The sequence below is a fragment of the Miniopterus schreibersii genome (genome assembly GCF_964146895.1).
Source record: "Miniopterus schreibersii genome assembly, chromosome: 12".
NCBI lineage: Eukaryota > Metazoa > Chordata > Mammalia > Chiroptera > Miniopteridae > Miniopterus > Miniopterus schreibersii.
Window position 1 is genome coordinate 57,345,030 of NC_138112.1, and position 23,528 is coordinate 57,368,557.

The 23,528-nt window shown below is 44.8% G+C and overlaps 1 protein-coding gene across 4 annotated transcripts in view; it reads right to left on the reverse strand.

The window, feature by feature from the left end:
• SLC1A2 (solute carrier family 1 member 2) overlaps positions 1 to 23,528 on the reverse strand; it is a gene marked incomplete at its 3' end in the record, with an annotated part of 120,756 nt that overhangs the window by 94,129 nt on the left and 3,099 nt on the right. The window contains exon 1 of one of the 4 annotated variants that reach the window (XM_081152988.1): positions 11,352 to 11,648. The exons of the other annotated variants lie outside the window; for them this stretch is intronic. Of the gene's footprint in view, positions 1 to 11,351; positions 11,649 to 23,528 lie in introns of those variants that run through there. 4 annotated transcript variants of the gene reach the window in all.

Below are 23,528 nucleotides of genomic sequence, written 5' to 3' on the forward strand. Positions count from 1 at the left end.
CTAAATATCAGGACATGAAAATAAGGGAAACAAAATGCATTTGCTTTGCTTCACACTGCCCCCTTCTGGAAGGAGGAAGCAAAAAAAATACATAATTTCTTTACTCAATATGCTATATTATTATGAAAGCTGATTCATATAAAAAATCACATATAAAAACATTTTCCAATACTTAAACATTTCTTCTCTTAGCATTTATTTTCTCCAACTGATCTTTAACACAAACTTATGAGGCCAAAATTATTATTCCCATTTTACAGATGAGGACACTGAGTCTAAGAGATGATGGCCTGAGTCCCAACAGCCTAGAAATGGTGCAGGCAGGATGTGTACCCAAGCCAGCCTGAACCTGTTATTTCTACATATGAATCCCATGGAAAAGGCAGGAAACTGAATCCAATTAGGGGGTGAGGTTTTCCCAGAACTGATTTCAGGAAATGGACCCTCCCCTCTGAATTGTGAGCTGTTCAAGCCAGAGCCCTAACCTTCGTCACTTGTTTTTGGATAATCAGAAAAATGGATGGGAGAATTAATGAAAAAATCATGGAGAGAATGAAACACTTTAAGGCAATAACTCTTTAACTTTTGTTTCATATATTCAAAAATTCCAAGCAACAAATAACTCATGACACTTAAATCACTGGGTGAGTTAAGCAAGGTTCCCTTTCAAGTGCACAGGTGGAGCCCCAGCAGGTGAGGAAGAAGCTATTCTCCAGCTGGGCCCATGGCCTCCCGCATTCTCATCATAAAATCACTGCTGGAGTTTTGGGCCTTGATCAAACATTTCACTGCTCCCGGGTTTCAGTTTGCTTTCTGTGAAATGAGGACTTTTTGAAACTAAGTATAGAGATAATAAAGTTTGAAGTTGGAAATTTTGACGTGTATTTTTAAATGGTCAGCATGACATTTAGTAACTGGTTTGGCTGGTTTCAGACATTCATTCTTTCGATCAACAGAGTTGCTTTGACACAGGCACAGTGCAGCCTGAGCTGAGTAAGAAAGAAGCTAAACACCTCAGTCGACCTAATTTTAAAAACAAAACAAAAAACTTCACTTTTGTATTTGAAGCAGTGAATTTCAAACATGTTTACATGCACACGTGTGCACACACATACAAACATACACACATGCAAACATACACACATGCATGCACATACACAACAGCAGGGAACAGCTCATACCCTTTGTATGTGCAATGTACTCTGATAGTTTCTATTCTCCTCTATTTCATTTTTAAAATTTGACTTTTTTCTACTAAATGGATTTCTTGACCCATAAATGGTTATTACTGGCCGTTTGAGAAGGCACTGTCCAAAGCGATGTCATTCAATGCCACTACCGAGCACTGGAGACGTGACTCATATGAAATGAGCGGTGCTGTACATTTAAAAGACACGGCTGATTTTTAAAAACAGTACCACATATCAAAGTAAAATACCTCATTAATGATTTTTCATATTGATTACATATTGAAGCAATAATGGTTTGTATAATTTGAAGTAAAAATAAAATTATTAAAACTAATTTCACCTGTTTCTCTTTTTTCCTGTGGCTATAAGAAAGTTCAATATTACATATGTGGCTCACATTGTATTTCTATTGGACAGCACTGACCTAGAGCAGGGTCAGCAAACTACCGCCCATTGGAATATATTCAGACTCCCTAATTTATGTTGTTGAGTAACTGCAATAGAGACTGTATGGCCTGCAAAGCCGAAGATATTTACTATCTGGCTTTTTGCCAAAAAAGTTTGCTGATCCCTAACAGCGTTGGGTGCCTATTATCTGCCAGCCATTGTGCCAGGTCATATATATATTACTTGACTTGATACTGATGACAATCCTGCAAGAGAAGTTCTATTACTGACTTTACAAATGAGGTTCTGAGCGACTAAGTAATTGACCTAAGGTTACCAGGCTGGGCAGCAAGTACCAGAGCTGGGATCTGAACCTGTGCCAGTCTTACATCAAAGCCACTTCTACTTTGTACACACCTTCCCCTGCCCCTGCCCCAAACAACCCCTTCTTACCTAGATACAGGGCTAAATTCCACTTCTGGGGCTGGGAGAACCAACCAGCCCATCTGACTGCCAACCAGTCCAAAAGGAAATGGGAAAAGACTTGAAAAGAAGGCCTGTCCTCAGGGAATTTAGGGATTATAACTGCTCTTTTAGTTTTAGGAAGAGTCACCTGCCTTCTACCCACCATAAAAATTAAAACAGTTCAGATGCTGCTCTTGGAGTAACCAAACTATAATCATTTTAAGCCTCTGCTCACTTCAATTAGGAATTTTCATTAAGATGCCTTGTTTTTCATTTTCAACCCAATAACTTAGGGTTTCAAACCTAAGTGGGAATGTCTTAAACAAATAAAATTAAAATTAAAATTAAAAAACTTACTGGGGCTATCAAGTGAAAAAGAAAATAAAACAGGAGTAATGCCCTACTTCGGTAAATAAATCAAACTCACTTATAACTGTCCTATTGTGTGTGTATGTTGAACACTACTCTCAAGGGGTATCTAAAATTATGTTTGCTTTTATGTACTTTAAAATGTTGCAATAAGAAATGTATCTGTTGCAAATGTTTTAAGTTTCCTGGTTGAAGCATTCATGCACATTTTACGTTTTGTGCTCTGGGGGCACTGCCGGCCTTCCACCGACTTCCACAGCGGAGGGCACAGAGAGTGCAAAATCAAGTAAGTGCAAAGGAAACCCGGATCTTTCAGGGCTCAGTCTGGGCACCCAAGGAGAGCCTCCAGGCATCTTTGAGGAAAAGTGGAGCTGCAGCGCCCCCCTGCGTCCAGGGCGGCAGAAGTCACCAGCCGTGGGCGCAGGAAGCCTGCCTCTGCTGCCTGGGGCAGGGGTCCCGCTGGGCACAGGCTATCAGGAATTCCCAGAGCCCAAGGGGACCTGTGCTTACTGAGTTTGCTGTTCCTACTTCTACTTGCCAGGCCAGACCAGTAGAGAGAGCTTGAGCTCCCAACCTTTGGGCTGCCTAAGTACAGGCTTCCAGGGTTCCCAGACTCTTTTTTCCAATCAGCAGAGGAAGGGGTTGGGAAAGGCACTGGAGGGGATGCTCTGAGCTGCCATCTTCCTTTCCAGATGATTCCGCAGCGGCTAGGTGCACGCGTGTGCTCTGAGCGGCGGATGCATAAATGTAGCATTAATATACTTTGAAGGTTTTATACATCTTAAAGGCTCTGTTTCAGATGTTCCGGAGGGATATAAGCGCAATGGTAATAGGTTTTAAAATAGTCACCTATTTTTGAGCACCTGTTTCTTCCAGCACTGGTCCAATGACAGGCAACCTTCATTACAGCCCTGAAAGGTAAATGCTATTATCTCTACTTTATAGTAGGGATAGAGGAGGAACCTAAAGATCCCAGAAGCCAAGTCATTCATCCAGAAAGTAGCTGGTCCTAGATTTAAGCATCTACAGCTCCTTTCTTGGTGCCAATGCCCTATACTACGGTTTGGGCCAGGGCCTAGGGATAGCAGGGAGCAGACGACCAAGATGCAAGAGGCGCTGGACTGCTGGGCTCCACTAGATGGGCTATCTGACTTGCAGAAGGCCAGTTACTCCACAGGCATTTGTTAAACCAATGAATGACACCACATTTTACTGCAACTTGAGCTGGGGGTTATGTGCCATTCCAGAGAACCCCTGATTTCTAAAGCTGCCACATTGAAGACAGAGGCAGCCCAGCCCTGATCTTGCCTCTGCCCCACAGCTAATGCGAGAGTCCCTTCCCTGGCCCCTTCAAAGACACATGGCTGCAGGTGACCCTCAGCCTGTGCTTTTGTTCTTTCTGCTGTCTTACTGTCCTGAGCAGAGATGGCAAAAATAATTCACAGCTAAGCCTTTAATCAAATTAGAAAGAGGCAGTCGGACAAAATGTGAAGGACTTTTCACACATTTGAAAAATGGCACCAACCGCTTCTCCTCTGAGTTTTGAGCATTCCCTTTAGTGACTTGTGGTTGGCCTGGGCACCCAAAATAACCAAATAAAAATCATCATGCATATGAATAAAACATGCACCCTAAAATGGTATGCAGAGCTGTAAAAAAGAATAATCTCGTACCCTTTGGGACAGTATGGATGAACCTGGAGAAAATTATGCTAAGTGAAAGAAGTCAGGCAGAGAAAGACAAACATCACATGATCTCACTTATATGTGGAATCTAAAGAACTTAAACTGATGAACAGAATAGATTCAATAACATAGAAGCATAGATCAGAATGTCAGAGGGAGGGAGGAGGGTAGGTGGGTAGAGGGGAAGAGAGGAACCAAAGAATTTATATGCATATATGCGCAACCCAAGGACACCGACAGTGGTGGGGAGAGGGCCTGGGGAGGGGGGGACGGGGTGGAAAGGGTCATTGGGGAGAAAAAGGGACATCTGTAATATTTTAAACAAAAATAAAATTTAAAAATTAAAAAAAAAAAAAGGCCAGAAAAAAAATAAAAATAAAATGGTATGCAGAGATCATAAAGGTTTGTTTGCCTAAAATGTTCCGGGGTTAAACGATGGGCGAGAATAGAGGCTCCCTTTTATTACCGCGTGTTTCTTTCACGCATTTCCTCTTCCTCCCCATGGCTTTCTTCTGGGAATGGCTGAAAAGGTCCCAGGGCCCTTGAGATGCTTTTGTAACCATGACTGAGCACTCTCCAGTCCCTTTGTAAATAAAGACTTTTTGTTCAATGGAGCGCTTCCTCCCTCTGCAATCTGTGAAGCTCAAGTCCCTTCTATCACCAGTTCCTGCCTCTGGCCCTGAATGAATCTTAACCTCAATCCCAGGGCCTAACTTGCTTCTAAAGGTAGACTCCTCTGTTTTGCACAAAGCCTCCTGGGTGGGACCCCCCCCGCCCCCCGCCCCCTGCTGCAGGCAGCAGTGGTGTCCTGATTTATTCACAGTGTCACAGGGAAGACATGAGGTCCATCTCTGCCCCAGAGCACACTCTCAGCCAGGTGTGAAGGGCTCACAGGTGCATCATCTGGGTCTCCAAAGCCTCCCCTTGCCGCTCAGGGGCCACGGTGACCTGCCTCCCAGCTCTCACCTCCATGGTGACCCTGCCCTTGGACGGTGGACCTGCAGCTTGGCAGCCTGAGCCTGCAGAAGTGAAAGGCCACTTTCCAAATATATGAAAGACCAAATCACTAATTTAGCTCCCCTGATTAAAACTAAAAATTCCTTAACTTCAGTCAAAGGATTATGAACTTTCTGGCCTGTGGAAAATGACAGTGACTTGGCCGAAAAAGCCGGCGCAGGCAGCTGGCCAATCCCTCTCTTCCCCGTTTTCTCGCCTGCCCTTCCTCCTTACCCCCCGGAGGGTCGCCGTCCCAACAGCCGAGAGAGGGACAGCATTCCAGGAAACCCAAACCTGAAGATTCTGATCTAGTTAGTGGGGGTGATCAGGGCCAGGCGGCCCGGGCGTGGGCAGGCACAGTACTGAGTCCCATTTCCGTGGTGTCCTTAAGCCACTGGGCGTACTGTGGAAGCGGGGAGAGGAGGAAGGACAATGCCCAGGAGAGCTAAATTTGCTCTCTGTGGGAGGGGTGGCCATACGGCCGCAGGCGACATTGCCTCTGAGACAGCCACTTCCCGCCTTGGCTGGTAGGTAGGTATGGAGGGTGAAATAGCCCCAAGGACCACTGTTGTCTCAGGATCTTGTGTGTCCCCGACCCCCTACCTCCCCTGTGATAAGTGTCGGCTGTGCCCTGTAGTCACTCAGAGGCCCCCAGAGGCCCAGGAGCCGGTGAGACCTCACCGGGGTGGAGAGCATCCCCCCCGCCCATGCTCTGGCTGTGCCATCTACAGCGATTAACTCCGACTTCAGACCCCACAGTGAACAATGACAGCTTTCCCAGAGCGGGGAGGGCTGCGGGATCCAAGCACAATACCCAGGGGGGTCTCCAACCGGGAGCGGGGGATCTCCGGGGGGAGACTAACAAGGAGCTCCTTCCCCCAGCCGGCATCACAAATGAGCCAACCTCTCGGGAGACCTCTGTCAAAAGTTTAGGAATTTTCTCTCAGAAGCTCTGAGAATAGTAATTTTTAGGCTTCTCTCTTTTTTAAGTCATTAACCCCTCTAGTTATTCCCGTATCTTTGATTAGAATGGAATATTCGCAGCCCCCTCATGTGTGAGAGGCCCTGGGAAGTAAGGGGCAGGGGAGCCGAGGGAGGTCTGGCCCTCCCCACCTCACCCCTCCACGGAGGGCGCTGGAGGCAGTGGCATCGCCCAGGGACAGTCCCAGGGACTCCAGAGGAGCCAGCATCCAGCAGTGGAGGCTGGAGGTGAAGGGAAGAGCCCGAGTAAAGCAGGCGACGTCTTCTGAAGCTCACACACTGGGCAGGAAGAAGCAAGCTCAGAATGTGCCTGTGCCACAGTTTGGCATTTCGTGGAAGGACCTCACGGTCTCCCTTCTCCGGGCCGCTAAGCTCACAGGGCGTGTTGTGACATCCAGTGGGTGGCCTTCTGGTCCTGAAGCCAAGGGCTGAACAAGAGCTGAAGCCCTGGTCTCTCAACCTGCTTGGCCCGTGGGCCTCCGGCTAATGAGGGGCTGGGCCAAACGGTCTGGAACATTCTGAGTCCACGGTGACAACAAGCAGAAACAGCTGCTTATCCTCAGCATGACGTAGAAGCCTAGTCAGAATGCATTTCCAACTTTCACACACGCTGATGACTCTCACTTTTGAAGGGGACAGAACAAAAGCATGGTCTGAGTTTGGCCAAGGAAACACAGCCGACTCGAAGGGCTACCCATGGTGAGCAGTGACCCAATGGATCTCAAGCCCGCAGCAGCTCCACAGTGCTTCAGGTAAAACGTGCTGCAACAGACTTGGGGGCCACAGTTTGTCAGGCAATAAAAAGCAATTGCTTGACTGTCTCCAAGGGGTGACGTGAGTCACCTAATCTTAAGAGAGCTAAAGAAAAGCAGACTCACCCTAAGCACAGAAGGCTTAACATCCTACTCAGCTCCGAGGGGCTGTGAACCACCGGACATGAGACTGTCTTACATTTTAGAGAGTCCATTCAGAGGCCCCCGAATGGGGAGGATGGACACCTCCCTAGCCCTGCAGAGCCTGCCCATGGCTGGTCACTGCCCAGATGGAGGAGAGACTTCATCTGGAAGAGTTGATTTGCATCAGCCTGCAAATTGCTTACAAAGTAAAAAATTTTCAGTGCCATCTGTTCCTACTGGCCTGGAAAGAGCAACCCCATCCACACCGACCCTTAGCAAGGCCTTCTTGCTCCTGTTGCTCTTCCCTCTACTCCCCAAATCCCCAAATCGCTGTCCTCCCTGTGCAGTTCACCTTCATCCTTAAGGAAGTCAAGAGCTGGCCATCCACAGATATTTAGCCCCTGACAGACATCTCCTAAGGAAACTAAATAAAGCACCCACCTAGAGCTTGACTACCCAGATAATGAAGGCAAACCGGATGATCTACATTTTTATTGTCATGTAGATGAATCTTCATAGATTAGGTGAAAATCCAATCAGAATGACCACCTGTGGAGGTAGGGAGGAGCTGGGGTAGGGGGTAGGGCTGGGCGTTGAGACAAGAAGTTGCAGAAAGTGAGAAGCAATCCTTGCACAATGACACTGTACAGGATGCCTTTTCCCGGGTGCGCAGGTTATGGAACAATTTATTCCTACTCAACATAAGGGGATAGTGAGTGCTTTCCATCTGCAGCAAAAAGGCGAAAAGGGAGAAGCCAGCCTCTGAGGACAGTGGGGAGCCACCTTCTTACTGATGCAGAAGACCTCCCCCTTAGAAAAGCAGTGTGAACTCCCGAGCAATGATGATAAATCATGAGTATGTCTTAAATTTGTGTAAAAGCCCTGAAATGGAAGGATGAGACCATGTCAACACAGACTGATGTGGGCTGTAGAGGATCCATAAAATCTGAAGAGCCAACACAGGGAGGAAGATGTTTTTAATCAAGTACAGGAGAAAGACATTTCACTGCAACAAGCAGACACTGCAGCGAGGGAGACTCAAACAGATAACTGCATCCATTCCTTCCAATCTCCTGCCCCCTGAGGCTGCAAATTGGGAGATGTGTGTCAAAATGATGAATCCGTGCACCATTGGGCCCAGTGATTTCTAACAATCTGCTCTAAGGAAAGAGTGAGACAGGTTTGTATCCATGTATATACAAGGATTTTTATAACAGTGAAAAATTAGAAACAAGCTAAATACATGACAATAGGAGATTGGTTTTAAAAGTTATGATATATCCACATAAAAACCATAGCCATTAAACAAGATTATAAATTTACTTATTGACAGATGTTCATAACACATTGCCAAGTCAAAAAATAACTTTTATAAAAATTATTTGATGGGGAAAAATTAGTTTACAGGATAATCGGTAGGTTAGGCTCTCATTTTTATTAAAAATGTATTGATATGTATATACGTATAAATCTGAAATTACATTATACCAATGTTAAAGGTATTTATTTCTGGTTAGTGAGATAAAAGGTGTTATGCTTTTGTTATTTTGTTTGTATCTAACCAGTATGGTTCTAACATATAATGAAGATATATATATATATATATATATATATATATATATATATATATATATTAATCCTCACCCAGGGATATTTTTTTCCATTGCTTTTCAAAGAGAGTGGAAAGGAGAGAGAGAGAAACATCTATGTGAGAGAGACACATCGATTGGTTGCCTCCCACACACACCCCAACTGGGACTGGGGATGGAGCCTGCGACCGAGATACATGCCCTTGACCGGAATCTAACCCGGGACCCTTCAGTCCTCAGGCCGACACTCTAACCACTGAGCAAAACTGGTTAGGGCATGAATAGATTTTTTTTTATAAATGAACTCTCCATCCTTACAAAATGGTGCCTTAACATGACTTACACCTGCCACAACTCATATAGGTACATCCCTGAAAAACCAGAGTCTCATGAAAATTTAAGAAAAACAACTTTATAAAGAGGGGGGAAAAACAGAAGTCTCTCTAGCTACTTGATTTCCCTTAAAAATAAACATGTAGAAAGCTTTTAGTGCCCAGCTGCCTGTTATTTTTTATTTGGAAGATACAAGCATTCTTTTCTATGGCACATATAGGTTCCTTTCACCAATATACCAGCTCACCTGATAAAACTGAAACATTTGGTCACATGTTGTTGGCCATATACCATGAGATTACTAATCAAACACCCACTGAGATGTTTTAAGGTGGTTTAAGGTATTGGAAATCTTGAACCACTAATTGTTGGAGTTGATGGGGTAGCTCAGCACAGAGGGAATCGTAAAACCTGCCCCTTGGTAGCTTCAAAATGGGGCCTGTCACCAGAAAGACGAAGGCATGATTAGAAGGTTGGAACTTTCAGCCCCACACCTCAACCTCTGGGGAGGGGAGAGGAGCTGAAAACTAAGTTAATAACCAATGGCCGATGATTTAATCAATCATGCTTCTTCTGGGCTGATGAACACACATCAGAGTTTTGGGAAAGCACCATGCTCCTTCCCCCATACCTTGCCCTGTACAGCTCTTCCATTTGGCTGTTCTTGAGTTTTACCCTTTATAATAAAGTAGGAAACAATAGTAAAGTGTTTCCCTGACTTCTATGAATCGGTCTAGTAAATTTTCACACCAGAGGAGGGAATTGTGGGAACCTGCTGGATTTATGGCCTGTTAATCAAGAGTACTACCTGGGTTTATGACTGGCATCCGAAGTGGGGGCAGTCTCCTGGGGCTGAGCCTTTAACTTATGTGATCTGACACTAACTCCAGGTCAACAGTGTCAGATTTGAATTGAATTGTAGGACACCCACTGGTGTCAGAGGGTTGGAGACATAGTGGAAAAAACACCATTTCAAGTACGACATGTAGTGAGTAAAAATAGTTCCAGGGTTAAAAGCACATAGGAGAAATATCTTCTAACAAATATTTGCTACTGCAAATACACCACTCATAAGATCAAAGAAGTCCAGGACCTACTTTCTAATCTTATCACCTGTGGCTCTATAAGAAAGAATTAGCAAACATACCTGCAGCAAGTGCTAGCAACCTAATTTGCAGCCAGGAAACTGACGGATAAGCCAATCTAAGTTCAGCTGGCTAACCATAATACAGTCATGCTATTCCAAGAAGAGGAATGACAGTCATCATTACAAGGTGTCCTCCATATCCCAGGCACTACGCTGAGTGGCTCACACAGTCCTGCCTTAATCTTTCCCAAAACCCTATCAGGTGGGGGATATTGTCCCTATTTAATAGATAAATAAATTGAGTCTCAGAGAGGCTAATTAATTTCCTTGAAGTTAATTATACTGCTAGTAATTGAAGGAACAAGACATTTTGCTCTGGTCTTTCTATATATAAAACACATTCTTTTAACCAGTGTGCCACACTGGCTCCCAGAAGCTGTTTCATGCGAAGTATTTCATTATTGGAATATTCTCGTGCACTGCAAAGGATCAGAGCTTCTCAAGGTTATCATCTTTATCCTGTTCACTGTCATCATTAATAGTATTTCATACAGGCCTGCATACGTGTGACTTCCCTGAAGGACTAGCCACATAATTTGTGGGGCCCAGTGCAAAACAAGAACACAAGGCCCCCTGTTATTAAGAATTTCAAGACGGCAACTGCAGAGCGTTAAACCAAGGACAGGACCATTCTGAGCTCAGGGCCCTGAAGCCAGTTCTGCTTCTCTGTGTTCCTACATTTACACTCAAATAACCTAAGATTCTTCTCTTGAAGGAGGAATCAGAAATTCCTGTGCTAAAGAACTCATGCAGTGAGCTTTTTGACTGCTTTCACGTATTTATTCAACAAATTCCCTGTGACTATAGGACATAAGAAACTCAAAGGTTAATTTAAAATGCCCCAGTAGACACTAAAGTGTCCTTTCTGCTCCTGGAAACATGGAACCACCTTCATCGCACTGTGGCCCCAGCTGTTAGCTCAAAGGTGAAGAGATAAAGTCCTCTTTAGACAAACATATGGACACATGGGTCAGTAAGCCCCTGACGCCTCCGGCCGCCTCCCGAGGGAGCGAGCCTGACACACACACAGCACTTTCACGTCTATTTTAGTTTTGTGGCCTGCTTCCGACTGGGTTGGAAGACAGGTTAGACCTCTGGGGCAGTTGTTTAGTCACTTTGAAAAGAGGATTATCTGTTTTCATGCTTCCATTCCTGTACTGTTGATTCTGGGGCCTTTCCAACCCTTTCAAAATGTACTTTTCCATCCCTCAAGTACTTTTCCCCCCTCTTCAAAGGCCTCTCTTCTTCCCCATGGTTGCCCCTTCACTATAAAAAGTCTGTCAATAACCCAGGCAAAACCAGGCTGAACATACCTGAGCTCTGGAACCAGCAAGTCTTGTTCAAATCCCGCTGATGATTCTCAAGGAGAAGCCAGGAGGACAAGCACAAGGAGCCAGCACCACGCTGGTAAATGGCTACGCTGTCAACTCCTCCGCCTCAGTCCAGTTGTCCCAGGAGTAGCCCTGGGCCCCAGAAAGCTCTCTGGTCCCCAGGTTGATTTAACAACTCCAGGTCACTTGGAATGTAAATAATCAAGATAGTAGGGCTTCCCTTCTTAAAATCCAACGCCACAGCTGCTGCTGGCCCAGGAAAGAGACAATTCGCACTCTGGCTGTACTTCAGAGCAGCAGGAAAATCACCATTGCCTGCAGCTGCCATCACGAGGTTGCACAGTGCCCCCTCCTGGACAAACTGGCTTGGTCTTCCTGATTACTGAACAATTAGGTGTGGGCTGTGTATGGAGAACTGGAGCTTACTTTCCTGGGAACCCATAGTGAGCCTTCCCAGGGAGACAGAAAGCAAATAAAGTAAAACCAAGATCCATGTATGCTTGGTTTTCCCAACTACTATGTCAAATGAAACATGAAAACTCAGCATCTCTACTTGGATTCTATTTTCACCTAAAAAACACACAAAAACCCCACCACAGCAGTTTGCATGCCCTGGCTCTGAATCTAGGAGGACCCTAGCATTGGTGGGAGGACAGCGAGGGTGGTTTTGGCTGACGACCTTCCTGTAAGGCTCAGGAAGGGGGTCCCATAAACTGGCCCCTCACAGAGTTCTCACTGAGGGTAAAGAAAGAAGACACTGGGCAGTTTTTATTCTCTTGTCCCACCAGGACACAACAAATACCCCTCAACTTGTCCCGCTACCAGAAAACTCCAGAAAAGAACTCCACTCAGGAAATCTAGAAATTCCAAACATTTTCATTTAGGTTATCAAAAAACACACATACCAGCTATGAGACATTATTTCTAGACCCATGGCTCTTTTTTCTTTCTCTGTTTTTCAATAACAGTTGACATTCAATATTCTATTAGTTTCAGGTGTACAGCATGGTGGTTAAACATTTATATAATTTATGAAGTGATTCCCCATTAAGTCTTGCATGTGCCTTACACATGTAGTTATTACAATATTATTGGCTGTCTTCCTAAGCTGTACTTTACGTCCCTGTGACTACTTTGTAACTAACAATTTGTATTTCTTAATCTCTTCACTTTTTTCACCCAAACCCCCACATCCCTCTCACCTGGCAACCATCAATTTGTTCTCTGTATCTCTGAGTTTGTTTCTGTTTTGCTTATTCATTTATTTTCTGTTTTAGATTCCACATATAAGTGAAGTCATATGGTACAGGTCCATCTCTATCTGACTTATTTCACTTAGCATAATACCCTCTAGGGCCATCTCTGTTGCTTCAAATGGTAGGCAAGATCTCATTCTTTTTTTAAAGCATGGCTCTTTTTTTCTGACCACAATAGGAAGCCAGAGAAGAGAACTCTACTGGGGATGATTAAACATTCAGAATGACTTCAAAAGCTAAAAAACCATCCATTTAACGTCAGCTTCCAGCCACTTTTCTTTCTCTAAATCAGTTTTACAAGCAGTTGAACTGTTGAGCCTTGGATTTTATTCACTGGTGAAATTTAAATATCACCTTTGACTCAAGAAATCCTTCTTGGTGTCTGAATATCAGATTCACGCTAGCTTCTTCTCGCTTTCCTTCTCTAGGAACATGGAAACGGAGTAAAAGACATCATTCTGAGAGGGGGCAGGAAGTCCCGGGAAAGACGGGGGTGGGGAGGGGGCTCAAAGTCTCATCTGATTAAATTTCCTTTTTTTTAAAAACAGCAGCAGCTCTAGGGGTGTGTAATCTTTCCCAGACAGCAGCACTGGGACACGACTGACTACAACAAATACAGTTTTGGCTTCACAAGATGGGCTGCTGTCCAACCAATTATTCTTGTAACCTACCTGAACCCCACCAACCCTTCGCAGTCAAAAGCCTGGTTACTGACTCCTGGGCAGGGAAGGTCAACTGACCACTAGAGCCTTAAAAAGAGACTGTGTCCCAACAAGCAAAAGGACATGAATTCTCAACTTCGGCCCTGTCACCCCCTTAAATCCATCCCCTCTGCCCTTTCTATGCCCTTGATGCCTCTTTCCTAAGGCAGACAGTTCAATTGCACTAACAGGCACTGCGATGATGATAGTAAGTTGGGGCGCAAAGGAATGAACGTGGTCCTGATCCTCAGAGAGATGCCAGGATCTCGAGCAGACAGACAAGAAAACACTCAGCACACTCTGTTATAATGAAACACTCTAAGAGAGATCGGAACAAAGTGCCACGGGGACAAGGTCCCTGGAAGAAGCCCAGCTCAAATGTCACCTCTCCTGAGAGCCTTCTCTTTGTCCCGCAGCTAAGGTGGGAGCGGACTCAGTCAGGAACTGCTTGTGCTCGGGGGAGGCGATGACAGCCAGCCTCCGAGCACTTACACTCCTGAGGGAGGCCAATACCAACACGAAGGCGAACAAGTAAAACATTTAAAAATTATAACCGGTGCCACGAAGGAAGCAAGCAAGGGGGGTGAGCGCGGACTAAGGAGACCTACTTTTGGAGGAGGGATGAGAGAAGAGGTCTCTGGGAAATGCCATTTAAGCTGAGAACTAGACGATGCTCGAGGATAGAAGGGTGCCAGCCATCTGAAGAATGGCAGCAAGTGGAGGGTAGGAACAAAGGGAATGGGTCCTAAGGTGGGCAATACCATGGGGTATCTGAGGAACTGACAGGAGATTGTGTGGCTTCCAATAGAGCAATGGCGGTTGTCTGCCCTGACGTGATGGCCATGACAATCACATGGCTCAAGGGACATTTTGAGATAGAAGTGAGAAAGCTTGGAGGTTGGGGCTGATGGAAAAGAAAGCACAGGGGTAATACCTACATTTCTGGCATTGAATCTCTAGACAGATGGTAGTGCCATTTACTGAGATGGAGGAAACTTAGGAGGGAGTAGAGATGCATATACAGAAAAAAATAGCAAGAATTCCATTGTACCCATGGTAATTCCAGCTGTCATCGGTACATTGTACACAGAGAGATGGCAATTAGGTGGTAGGATATATAAATCTGGAGCTTAGAGAAAAGGTCTGAGGTTGAAACATACACTCGGGAGTTATCAGTGCATGTGTCGCGTAAATGCCCAAGAAGTGATCCAAAGAGAATGCAGAGCTGAGAGAAGGGGAATCAAGAATGATTCCAAGGAAGTTTCACAAGCTATGAAGAGTGCGAACAAAGGTTTAAGGGGAGAAAGACAGGAATTATAGCTCGGACTTAGAAAGGCTTGTGGAAGGCAGGTCTCCATGCCCCTCCCCCCCAATCAAAAAAATAGCAGCCCCTGCTAAAGCCTATCCAACTCTAGCTAGCTGACTAACGAAGCTACAGAAATAAGGAGGAGCTGGTGGCCCCATCTGTCACTCTACAGAGCTCATGGACTGCAGGGATCTGGCTGTCTAGACAGGTGACCTTTTCCTCCCTCACTGTTCTGAGATGTCCTTCCCTATGCTGTGGGATCAGGAAGACTGGGTAGCTTTGGCCAAGTACTCACAGAGTCGCCCTGCCCTGCCCTGCCCTGCCCTGCCCTGCCCTGCCCTGCCCTGCCCTGCCCTGCCCTGCCCTGCCCTGCAGGAATCTCCAAAGCAAGCAATGGTTCTAATTCTTTCTTTCACCAGTTTCATCAGTTTCTTGCAGAAAGGGTACTCAGGACCTCCCCATCACTAATCAAACCCTTCCCTAGCACATGGACGGACATGCTTGCAGCACACCCACCCAAAAACTAAATCAAAGAAGCCAAAATGTAATCCTGTTCTCTGCATCTACTTCCCAATGCCCATCCTCTCCTTGATAGACACTCTTGAAAAACAAATTTACATTCATTTTCTCTCTAGCCACTCCCACACCAGCATGGCAAAGTGGCCACCACTTTGCTTACCCATCTCTGGCATAGGCCAGTGACGGCCTTGAAATGGATTAACCCAATGACCACTTTTCAGTACTTACATTATCTAACTTGTCTACAGCATGTGGCACTGTCACCCACTCCAGCGTACCCACTTTCTCCCGACTCCCCTCCTTGCCTCTCAGCATCCTGTGCACCCCGAATCACTCCCTCTGCCCATCTATAGATACCAGAGCTCCCCAGGTTTCTTCCCTCAGTCCAATTTTTTTTCTAGCTTCATGAGCTGAGTGAGCTCATTTACTTCTATGATCATAAATACCACTCCATAAAGGCCCAGCCTCTCCTGTATCCAACTGCTCAGTGATCATCTCCACTCCAAAATTCTAACCCAGTGTGCTGACCCAAATCCATTACCTTCTCTTTCAAACTTGCCATCTTGCCCTTGAATTCCTTTTTTGCATTCTCTGCTACCACCCATTCACTCAAGCCAGAAGCCAAGAGACAGCTTTATGTCTCCCCCTTGTTCACCCACTGCATGCATTTGATCACGGAGTCCTTCTAAATATCCTTGGTATCTGGTAATGCATATATAGCCCTATGCCCTAAGTCAGGCTATTACCTCCACCTGGATCGTTGCTGTCCCCTAAATCATAACTGGTCTCAGTACCCCTGCCTCATCTACTCCTCCAGTTCATATTCCACCCAATGTTGTTATAATAAGAGACTTAGAGATAACCTGTCTGTCAGGGGCTAGTTAAATCGATTATTATAGAACCATACAGTGAACTATTATCAGATACATATAACAAGTGCATATATACCTAGAGGAATTAAGTAAAAATCAAGTTGTAGAATTGTCTGTATAGGCTGGTATAAGTTGCATATTAAGAATAGGATGTTTGCATGGGCACAGAAAAATGTCTCAGAGGATAAACCAAAAAAATGAGCCTTTCTAGAGAACAGGATAGCAGTGGGGAGCAGTTTTTTCACTTCTTTATTTTATGCCATTCTGTAATATTTGAAGTTTAGATTTTTTTTTGGTTTTAGTTTTTCAATAATGCCATTTGTTAGGCATTGAAATAACCACTGATTCAAAGGACAAAAAGTTATAAATTTTTGTTAAAAGTAATTTCTTTGAAAGTGGACAGTGACTCCTTCATACCCCTTTATTTGGCTGATAGAGTCTATGTGCAAAATGTATTTTGTAATTACAGACTGAATACGATCACTGTTGTCTTTACCCAAATACTGGAAACACGGACAGTGTCTTACCTGCAGTAGTAAATACCAGATTTGTAATTTACAACGCAGGTAAGAAAAGGGAGGAAAGCACGTTTCAATGTCGTGTTGCTTTACCTCCTATTGCTCTCTGGCTGAGCCTCTTGAATTAAGCTGTTGTGCTAATAAAAATACAAACAGATTGATAATCAATGTCCTGGTTTCAGAGAGCAGAGTCAACTACTATGAGAAAATCAGGAGAAACACCCACAGGTATAATCTACGAGGCCTCAGATTATATACAACAGTGTTCTTTCACCTCTGAATATATCTCTATATCTACCAAGGGAATAGAGCAGCGAAATGTCAACATATGAGTACCTTTGGCCAGAGGTTGACAGAATGCGTGACTTTTTGAATCAACAAAACCACCGGTGGAAATTGCAGAAAGGGGTTACCCAGTTCACTGCCCACCTTTCCCAAGGAAAGGACTCCATGGGAAATGACTGGTAGGAGTACAGAAACAGCTGCTGTCGATCCTGGGGAAAAGCAATAATAGCTATATTCTGTTTCCCAGGATATCTATCTGGGGCTCCATGTGGCCCCTTCCATTAGTTCGAGCTGACTTCCCTTTCTAAGGCAGCAACCTCAGATAACCATCCTCCCACTGGACCAGATGTCTTTGGTAGGTCTGGAGTGAAGAGAAGGTCCTCTGTCCTCTGTCCTGGGGGCTGTGTGGGTCACAGCGAACACTGAGGAAGCTGATGCCTGCTCATTTCCCCCTCCTTGCCCACCAGAATCCACCCCCTCCCCACCCTCTTCCCCCTACCACACACTTCTTTTAAGGTACAGCATTTTATGCAAGTGATAGCTTTATGGAGGCACGAATATTCAGCTTGAAAGCAGTCATACCCATTGTTTTATTATATCTGAAACATTTGAATTTGGAGTCAATAATGGATGCTGTGGCATGCTGCCCAGACCCCCATCCCCCCACCTTCAGGACTGAGGCATTCATTCCTGCAGCTGCTGGGAGTATTGATAAGTGACATGAACCAACTCTATCACCCTCCAAAGCCTGGCTCTCTACTCACCCAGGGCCATCCCCCACTGCCGGAGCACAGCCTGCGTCTAGAGGCTGGTCGATGCAGTTGTAGAAAGGCCAGACCTCTTGCCTCAATTCTGGACCATCCCAAAGAGCCATCCCCGTACAGTAGTTTCCCATGACTGTTTCAGCTTCTCCCTCTGCCCACCCTGGCTTCCTTCTCTCTTCCACAGGGGTTCATGCTGGGAGCTGCCCTCAATAAACTTCACTTCACACAAGTTTCCATCTCAGAGTGTTTCCCAGGACCAGCCAGCAGCAATGCCTCAAAGCCAGCGTGTCCAGGCCACGAGAAGAACCCAAACTTGAATATGCTCAGACTAACAGATAAGCTCCTACAAATGATGAGCCTTCATTGGAAATCGTAGCAATTAATCATGACCGAAAAATCAATGATCCCATCAGCGCTGCTCTTCTGTGATGATTTTACTAACGTCTGCTGATGGATGACCTTGAATCCCAGAAAAACACTAGGGGAATAGATTCAGTCTATAATTCCATTACTCCCTATTCTATTCTTAGAAATTAGCCCCATAGTTATTTTTGACACTTTTTTCTAGACCATATGTTGCATCTAAATATAAAAAGTAAGAACTGAACTGATCCCTCAGGGGAATTTTAGTGTCTGAGATGAGCTTGTCAGCGGATATCCATCCATTTTACCCTTAGACAAGTTTATCTGCTTGTGCTTTGTTCATGCTGACTTCCATTCTCTCTCCTAACAAAGCTGGTTATCAGATCACAACTGTCCTTTTAAGTAGACTGAGATAAAACGAAAACACAATTTGGTTTGCAGCCTTGGATGTGCCTGATTCCTCATTTTATCTGTTTTCTTCTACCTTATCTCCCTTCATGCACTGTAACTGCTGCTATTTGAAATTCTTTGGTTTAATGTCTACAAGCTAGGGTCTGACCATCCTTCTCAGTTGCCCAAACTTAGTCTCACTTTTTTATTTTTTTTATGGTGGCATTTCCTTTCGAATATCACATCTCCACTTAAAGATAAGTTGACTTCTTTCTGTAATTACTGCTGTCCTCGGGCATTGCCTCTTACATTCTGTATCCTCTCTTTTTGGCTATCTTGCTTGGTTTGATCAAAGTGATTAGAGACACCCACTGGAGCAAAAACAAACAAAGGGAGAGCTTGTGAAATTTTAAGGAAAAGTGAATTAATAGAATATGTGGATAGTATGAAACACTGTAGAATTAGATGATAAAAAACAAGGCACCCAATAACAGCATAAAATCAAAATTTCTCAAAGCTTCAGTTTCTACATCTGTCAAATGAGCATAATATTTCATAGAAGTTTTCCAAGGATTTAATAAAATCACATATGTACAGTCACACAGACTTGGATTAAGGTAAAATGAATGGTTCTATTTATATTTATATATGTTGATATCTCTGTAAACTGTGGATACATGACAATCGTCTCATAATTACCAAATAATATATTTGGTGGAGATACTTTTTTTTTTAATCAAAAGAGAATGGAATGCTGTGGGAATTGGAATTCCCTAAGGGTCCCTGGGATTTCCAAAGGGAGTCAAAGGGAGACTGGTGGGTCTGGAAAAAGGGCTGACATATACTGCCACCTATTGGGTGATCAGCAAACTGTGCCACTCTTAAAAATACATACACAGAAATGCATTGGAAAGATTTCATCAATCTGAAAGGCATCCCTAGCCACCACTGTTTGCATGTGTTGAAAAACAAAAAAACAAAAAACCAACCACAACATCAGTCCGGCTCCTAAAAGGGCAGGGCTAGTAGCTGTTTTAGGAAAATGGCTGTCACAACCCTACACAGCCACGCTTGAAAATCACATAAGAAAGGATCAATTCCAGGGCCCCTTAAATGCTGAGCTGCATTTGCTACTAAGAAGTGCATGCCCAAGGCTTGAAATTCCAAAGGACAAGACCCATGTGGTCATGCCCTGGGCTGTCTGAAAGCACAGCATCTGGGTAAGACAGAGCCATTGGCATCCTGAAAACCAATAATTACGAGAGAAGTCTGCATTAAGAATAACCCAGAGCAAAGAGAAAGAAATAACAAAAGGTAGTGGTTAAGGGGTTAAAAAGAAAAAGTAGCTAGAATTGCCTTTCATGACATAGAAATGGGATTTTGAAGAATTTCTCCGATCCACAATTACTAGGCAGTGGCATACACCATGAGGACGGAGCCCAAGCTGCATTAGAAAAGTAAGGGGTCAGGCAGGTAACATGAGCGAGTGGTCTCAGAAAAGACTGTCCCCAACCTGAAAGGCACATGCCCTGTCTCAGAGGACAGCCACGACTCAGGCTCAGCCCTATGGGACTAAACTGTGTGGCCAAGTGGTTAGGGGCCTAGAGCCAGGCTGCCTGGGTTTAAGGTCTGGCTTTGCCATTTACTACCAGCGAGATCTTGAGGAACTTACTTCCTCTTTCTGTTCCTCAGTTTCCATGCCTGTAAAATGGAGACACTAAGAGCTCCTGTGCATCATATTGTTGTGGGGATTAAAAAAATTAACACCTGTAAAATGTTTAAAACAACACTGGGCTGTAATTAATAAATAGTACCGAGACAAAAGGGCAGGTCCTTTGTCATCAGATCTGCCAATTTTTGACAGAAGCCAAAATCAGGATTTTTTTAGGTGAAATATTTTTAATTATAAGCAATCATAATTTTAATTAGAATTTAAACATTTTCAAAATCCTGTGGGAGCCGAAAACAATATGCCTGTGGGCCACCTGCCGTCCACGCTCAGTGCTGTGGGAAGAGCAAAGGTTGGGAGGCAGACAGGCCCCAGGCCCACCTCTGACTCTGCCGCCAGCTCTGCGATCCTGACAGCACAGTGGCTGGGAACCCGGGATGGCAGGGGCACAGAACAGAAAGTCCTGTGCCAGATGACAAACAGCGAGGGACAGATGGCCCTCCTGACCAAATCCAACAGAAGAAAGTACTCTTGGCGATTTAAATGCAGCCTCTACACAGAGGTGTGGGGGTGTGGGGGAGAACTGTCACCCTCCTTGTCCCCAGGGACATCGCTCAAGGTCTTTAACATGTACCATCCTATCCTAGAGGGAGCCAGGATTGACACAGATCGAGTCCAGCCGCCAAAATGGAGTTCGTTCCCTTCATCCCATTTTTAAAGGACCGTCCTTGCTCAATGAGCCCATAATCCAAAGCAGCTGCCGAGGTCCCCCAAAACACCAGACGGCGGTTCTGCGGCCGGCCGGCCTATCTGCCGTCTAAGTGAGAAATCTGATAAATATAAGAATGAAAGCTAAGTAAATAAATATCAACACCGTTGAAAAACAACCGTTAGAAAACCAAAGCCCTGAGCGGAAGAGGTGTTCTTTTTTTAGTGAAGGATCTACCCTTTTCTTCACTCTCCTTTCTTACAGCTGCCCATTGTCTTTCCTGCCATTGTTTGAAGCCAACCAGACAGATTTCTAACGAGATGCTAGTCCTTTCCCATCCTGCTGACAAACATGCGGCCCATCTGCCTCCAATCAATGATGGAGCACGTGGAGATGGAGCAGTGAGATATTTTTAAACACTCCTTTAATTAATTCATTCCAAGGACTTGGCCGCTTGGCGCGGTTGAGGGGTGGGGGGCCGGCAGAGGGAGGAGAGAGCAAGTGCAGGATCCTGGTAAATAAAGAGATTTGCCTTAATCTGGATTCTAAAACCCTTGCTATGAAATGTCCTGCTGGCCCCCAACAAGCTGTTAAGGGGGCGGGAAAGAAGACTGCCAGCGAGGCAGAGCTAATGGCATTTGTTAGATTTTGCAGACTTCCAGGGCAAGTTCTTAAAATGCAAACCAAACCAAAATGTTATCTCCAGAATGATTCTTCTGCCACCTATTGCTGCAAGATTTTAAATTATCAGTCTCTTATTTGATTAAAATATTATAGCAGGTGATTGAAACAAGGATTAGAGTCAGCTCATTCTGAGAGGCCAGCCAGTCCCAGAGAGATCAAAATCAGTATGGAAAACAATTTTGTTTGCCTTTAACGGGGGGGGGGGGGGGAGCCCAGACACTGAGTATTGTGTGATACGGCCATGGAGGAGGGGGAGGGGACATTTTCCCTGAAATCAACCTGTGTTGGGCTTCAAACTGTGAGAAGGCTTTGCAATCCTGGATCTGTGGGATTTATGGCACACTGACCCAGAAATCTCACACTTTGCTTCAATATCGCTTGTTCCTACAGCTGAAGCGCCATCTCTTAATGACATTTCCTTGTCTGACAATTCCCTTTGCTCTGACCAAAGGAGACAGCACCTACTCGTGTTGCATAAAAGAGGGGAAGAAGTGGCCATTGAGAGTGATGCACAGAGTGTCTTTGGTTTTGAACAACCCGGCTTTTCCACTCTACAAGCATCATTTGGATTTAGAAATTACTTCTTGAGAATTAAGCTTTAAATCACTCACAAGAGGCAGCCTTAGTCAACATGAAATGGTTTTCTCCTAGTTCCACTAATAGCTATTTCACCCAAGGAGGGTGATTTTTATATTCTTGAAAATGAGAACTGGAGCCGAGCCTGAGGCACGCAATATGCAAACCCCGGTGGGCCCCCAAACCCTGTGCCATGCACTCCCTTTGCAATAAGTCCACTCCCCGGGCTCTTCCTCCAGCTGACCTCCACCTCATTCATTCCCGAGGGGAGGAGGGAGAAGGCAATCGTTATGTTTTGCTTTTGTTTGCTTGAAATAATAAGTCCAGAGGTCTCCCTTGCCAGAGTTTTTCCCTTGTCAGCAGTTTTCTGTCTCACTTGCTTTCTAAAGCAGACTGAAACTCAAACCCTCGTGGTTAGCTTTTGCCCTGACCCCTTGCTCCTGGGAGCTGATCAGAAGACAGATAGCCTTGGGTCCCTGATATACACGGTGACTTAGCCAGCTCCCACGCCAAGAACGTATTTCTGAAGTGCCTGCCTCTGCAGCATCTGGGTGCTCCACTATAACTCAATCAGTAATGGACATTAGCCTGTCTACCACCAACTACTTATAATCTCTTTCCAATTTGGGTCAGGGACCCAAAACCGTAATTCTAGTCATGTCAGAGGACTCAGGGGGAAAAAAATTCAATTATCAAATTAGACCTTGCTTTACAAGAAAATACCTCTCAGGGCATGGGAACTATCCCAGTCCATTGCTGACTTTTATAGAAACCGGATGCTAAGCATCCCAATTCTAAGTGAGAAACCTCAGATAACCACACCATGTCTGAGTGTGCTCTGCAAAGGCCAAGTGCACAGGCTGATATTAAGAATATTCTAAAAGGCAATCTGTGTATGCCAAAGGGTTGAGAGAAGGCCCGTACTTTTCTGCACCCAACATGCCTAGTAGACTGTTCAGTGACAACTGACATTTCCAGGTGATACCCCCAAAGGCCTGCCAAGTCTTGGAATCTTCTTGGAAAGATAACATTGCAGTCTGTATCATTTATTCTTGAGCCCATTTTCATTGGGCCCCCTACTTCACAGTTATTGAAAGAATCAAATGCGATGTGGTACACGCCTGAGCTCTGAGTGTGGAATGCTAAACAAACATCAGATGTCACCATTGCTTCTAAAAATTCTTTAAAAATTGGTAATCAACATGTTGTTGACTATCACCGTATCACCAAATGACGGAACCAGAATGGTCAGTTTACCATCTATCCCATTCCCCAAACATTCTGGAGCAAACAGAGTTGAACTGAAAATACATACATTGAAAGCATATAACTCTATCGCTATTTTTGCTTCCTTCTCAGCAATGCAGGTTTCAAGGAAACAGTTTCAACAGTGCAGAGAGGCTAAAAAGGAGACCAACCTGAGGACGCTTAGTGAACTTCCCTCTAGAATGCGCATTAGCCAAAGACATCAGAAGCAGCAAGGGAATCTCACCAAACCATAAGGACAATTTCCTAATCAAAGTCCTCAACAGGAGCCAGCCTTCTAA